Source organism: Choloepus didactylus, chromosome 7, assembly GCF_015220235.1.
Source record: "Choloepus didactylus isolate mChoDid1 chromosome 7, mChoDid1.pri, whole genome shotgun sequence".
In the NCBI taxonomy this organism is placed as follows: Eukaryota; Metazoa; Chordata; class Mammalia; order Pilosa; family Megalonychidae; genus Choloepus; species Choloepus didactylus.
This window is the reverse complement of record NC_051313.1, coordinates 61,386,242-61,391,559: the sequence shown is the minus strand read 5'-3', so window position 1 is coordinate 61,391,559 and position 5,318 is coordinate 61,386,242.

Below are 5,318 nucleotides of genomic sequence, written 5' to 3'. Positions count from 1 at the left end.
TAGGAATAGAGAGTATGATACTGGAAAGGAAGGTCAAGGCCTCAACTATGACCTCATAGGCCAGGTCAAGATTTTTGGTACAGGGACAATGAGAAGCCGCATAATTGTTTTAAGTGGTGATGGTGACAAAGTTAGATTTTCCTTTTGCAGAACAATCACTAGCTGAAGAGGGACGACCACTCAAATTGCTGTTGTGGAAGGCCAAGTGGGAGAAACTGGTGGCTTGGACTAGAGGATGTTATATAGAAGAAAGAGTGGATGGGTTCTAGGAATCTTTGGACCTTCCAGGACATAGTAGTGGATAAGTTTGTGGGGGATAATAAAGCAAAGCAGGAAATGGTGAGACTGGCTCATGACCTGGATGGATAATAGTATCATTCATTGCAACAAGGAACACTGATAAAGGATTGGGTTGGGGAGGAGAAGTCGTAAATTCAGTCGTGAACATGTCAAATGTGAGAAGGCAACTTTGTGGCATCTGCCTGAAAAGATTAAATAAGTAACTAGACATGCGAGTCTGTGGCTCAGGGGAAAGATCAGGCCCGGAGATATACTTTTGGAAGGCATCTGAATAGATGGCATTATGGACTGAATTGTGCCCCCCCAAACGTTATATATAAGCCCCAACCCCTGGTGTTGTGAATGTGACCCTCTTTGGAAGTAGGATCTTTGGAGATGTTATTAGTTAAGATGCGGCCAAACTGGAATAAGGTGGACCCTAATCCAATAAGACTGGTGCTCTTATAATGAGAGGAAATTTGGACACCGAGAGAGAAGGCAGACGTGTGATGGAGGCAGAGGTTGAATTATGCCACCACCGAGTCCGACAGACTTCAGAGGCCACATGGCCCTGCTGGCACCTTGATTTGGACATCTAGCCTCCAGAGCTGTGAGATAATAAATTTCTGTAGTTGTAAGCCACCCAGTTTGTGGTACCTTGTTACGGTAGCCCCAGGAAACTAAGCCAAATGGTAATTAAACTAAGCTCTTATCCTGGTGGCTAACAGTGGGACTGCTGAGTCCCCCATCCTCTGAGCTGTCCATGTCCATGGAGGCTCACTCATCACTGCCATCTGAATGGTGGGAACGTCGTCCACTCAATGCCCTAATCCCACCTACCGCTTCCTCTCTCCATTCTGCCATCTCTGTGCTCCTCCCATCTCCAAATTCCAGGAGGCCTGCGGCATTAGCCTTTCTGCCTGTTTGGGGTTAGAGGCTCTGACATATCCAGGGAGGAGATACTCACCACCCCTGACTCAGTGGATGGGGGGGACAGATAAGGGACACCCCTATCATGAGAGGAGACGTACACATCTAGAATATCTTCTACAACTTGATGTGGAGAGGAAGATAAAATGGTTGCCTTTGCACAATGCTGTTCCTCTCTGTGCCCCACAAAAGACCTTTCACACCCCTTTAGCTCCCAAAGCTGGGAGCTGTTGTTGTAGCGACAGATCTGATGACATGAGACTCCTATCCACCCGCCTTGAGGGAAGTGAGGGGAGAGAGGTTATTCCTGACTTAGAAGGGGTGAGTGGGTGGTGCAGCTGAGAATACAAGGAAGTAGGGATGGAGGATCAGTGGTAGGAGCTGGGTTATTTAGTGCTTTTTCTTCTCAGCAGTAGGCTATACTTGTCAATTCTGGAAAACAGTAAAGCTCCTACTTGGTACCTCATACTAGACGAAATAGTCATGACAGAGGAGAGAGGATGGTAAAGCCAAATGGCATAGCCTCAGAGGACCAGGGGGTTTCCTTCCTTCCTTCTTTCTTTTCTTTCTTTCTTTCTTTCTTTCTTTCTTTCTTTCTTTCTTTCTTTCTTTCTTTCTTTCTTTCTTTCTTTCTTTCTTTCCCTCCCTCCTTCTATTCCTTTCTTCGCTCCTTCCTTCCTCTTTCCTTCCCTCCCTCCTTTCCTTCCTTGCTTCCTTCCTTCCTAGTCTAATACTTAATTCACCCCTCTACTTTGCCCATCTTTTCCCCCTCTCCCCCACAGTCATTCCTCTTAAACCCTAAGGAGGAAGAAGTCAAATTGGTAAATATATAGGTGTGGATCTCAGTCTTGGGGCAGTCAATAGGGGTGAGCTGAGTGATGTGTTATGCAATGAATAGAACATTTTTTGGTCCTTTATGAGGAGCCTGTGGATATCTAAAGACATGAAGAATTATGGAGCCTTGGGTTAGTCCAGAAGATTGGCTTCTGTCCAACGTAGATATGAAAAGATCTTGTGTTGGGGGGGGGGGGGGTGTTAAAATGATGTCTTGTTCCAAGAAGTTCAAGCCCTGAGTTAACGGGAGAAGACTCACTAACCAGTAGGACAGGTCTCCTGGAAGCAGTGGTGAGCCGAGCATGCCTGGCCCACCCTGGACCCTACCTTACACTGGCTGCTGCCCATGATTACAACCCAGACTACAGTCTAGTTCCCTTGTCTCTTTCCTACAATCTATACTTATTGAAAGAGAGAGAGAGAGAAAAGGATTTATTGAATTGCTTGAAAGTAGCTTTATTTGCAAACTAAAGAAGAATGGCAGAATTATGAGTTGATTTAAAAAAGAGAGAGAGAGAATTATTGACAAAGGAGCCTCATTCTGTGTTGGTGCCCCTGCTACACAATGAGCTGTTGAGACTGTTGCGATCCCAGGCAGTGGAGATTTTCCCTCCGGGCATTTCATAATCACTGTGTCCAGGGTATTTCTCTGTGAAATTGATTTCTCTCTCTCTTTCTCACTGACTTTCTCTTTGTGAGTATCCCTCTGTGATTATAATTATGTAATTAGGCGGGCAGAGGACTCTGTCACTGGACAGTGTCTGCAGAGCCAGACTGTAGCTATCAGCCCTGCTTGAGATGTGCCATGTGATGATGAAGGATAGCCTGTCTGCAGAAATAGCAAAGTTTGCTTCAGAATTTAACCTACTTTGTCTAAGGCTTTCTGGTCTGAAGAACAAATTTGTATAGGATTTTAGCATTCTAAATTCCAAATAAACTCCAAGAAGTACAGTTGTACACAGACAAAAACAGTTTCAGCTCAGAGGGGAATAACTACGAGTTTTTGCTCCTCTAAACGCAGCCTTGATTAGCATCACCTTTAATTATGGTTTAAAACATGCTAGACTTTCTATTCTTTATCTTAGAGTTTCCTTCCTTGCAAAAGCCCAGTATTGTATGTCTTCATTGTGTTCCTTTTAGAAAACATCTATCTGTCCCTGCCTCCCTTCAATTTCCAGTTCTTTCATGGTAGAACTTTCAACAAGCCTGAAGGCTGCCTGGAAAACTCTGACATAGTGTTACTCTGTGCTTCAGTGGCTGTTAAATTGATAGTTTCAGAGTGGATATCAAACTATCCACTCTATCAATGTTTTTTTAAAAAGGGGGAAAGATTATAGTCTGTCTAAATCAATGTGACACCTCTCTGACATGTGTGTCTGGCTCACTGTTTCTCCCAACACAGCCATTCCTTCCGACTATCTCCGTTTCTCAATGGCTTATCTGTGTCAAAAAGAGCTTGTCATATCATGGAAGTTGCTCCCCATTTTGCTTAGGTTTCTCTTAATTTTAAGGCCCTGCGGTATTTATCCTAGGGCCAAGAGCTCACCATAGGTCTTGCTGCCAGCCAGCATGGGTTGGAATTTCACCAGGCAGATGGAGTCTTGGATTTTCTCATCAATAGAATTTCTATTTGTGGCATATGCATTTCCCTCTCCTCTGCACTCCCAGCAACAGTTTTCAGTGAGGGCAGCTGCTGCCACGCGCCCTCTTTGGATTTTTCTTTCATTCTCTCTTCACATATCGAACTCGTTCTGCCTTGAAAGGTTCTCAGTCTCCACTGGCCGGGGGAAGGTGGAACATATCACAAGTTGTCAGAGTAGCAGTGCACTGTGCTTTGAACTTGTAAAATTCTTTTAAAAAGTCTAAATCTTTAAAGTAAAGAAAAGAAGCTTCTGGTACATTTAGACAATGTGGGAACAGGAATGACCGAGTTTAAAGATAAGGGTTAATGCTGTGATGTCAGTTCTCAGGCATAACTTCCTGGGGACCTTTAGCTTTGCCAAAGCTCTCTGATTTTAAATGTCTTCTGAGGTAATCTTTTTGTGTCTGAAGAAAATAAGAAAATAGAAAGAATAGGATTTATGACTCTTTCAATAATTCATCTTAAAGCATACAAACATATTTTGTCCGACTCCCAGAAGCCTTTCTTCAGAGATAAAATTCAACATCATACACTGCTGCTGCTACTACCCCAGCCCTTCCAATATGACAAACCAGTTAGAAAAATGAAGTACGATGAAAATGTCCACCATCTTCTCTTTCAATTAATCTGCCCCTGTTTGGATTCATGGGCTGTTCATATGTGCAGCTATTACTTTGCACAGATTCCTTGTCCAGCTATGATTATAGAATCATGTCCTGACTGCCTGTGATTTAGTTCAACAACTGGGGACTATAAGTGCCATCTTTGTCAAAAATTCACATTATGACTGGACAAAAACCCTCTCTTAGGCTTAATATCATCATCTGAAAAAGAAGTATACAAATAATATCATAATTATCATGGAAAAACAATAGAACTTTTTAAAAAGCACATTATATGTGTGCCAAAGTGGTTCTTCCCAGCAGTTGTCTTTTTTTTTTTTTTAATTCAGTTTTATTGAAATACATTCGCACACCATGCAATCATCCATGGTATACAATCCACTGTCCACAGTATAACATAGTTATGTGTTCATCACCACAATCTATCTCTGAACATTTTCCTTACATCAGAAAGAACCAGAACAAGAATAAAAAATAAAAGTGAAAAAAGAACACCCAAATCATCCCCCCATCCCACCTCATTTGTCCTTTAGTTTTTATCCCCATTTTTCTACTCATCCATACACTAGATAAAGGGAGTGTGATCCACAAGGTCTTCACAATCACACTGTCACCCCTTGTAATCTACATTATTATATAATTGTCTTCAGGAGTCCAGGCTCCTAGCAGTTGTCTTTTGCCCGCTATGTGCTCATGGCTCTCGTTCCTCTACCACTCCCACACCTCCTCCCATCCATTTGCTCTGTCAATGTGCTTGTCTTGGTTGTATACATTGGGAGATAACAGCTGATGAAACCAACTGATGCTAGACTAGGGTTTAGAAAATCCTGGGGTTGGTGAACCCCCTAAAATTGAACACAAAATTCTATTTGGAGGTCTAGGTGCCTTATTATGTAGAAAAGATCCACAGCTTTCCCATCTGTTTCTCAAAAAAGTTTAGGATCCCAAATGGCTAAGGACCACTGTGAAAATATTTTCCCTTAGAAAGGCTTCCTAACTTAAAGTCATGC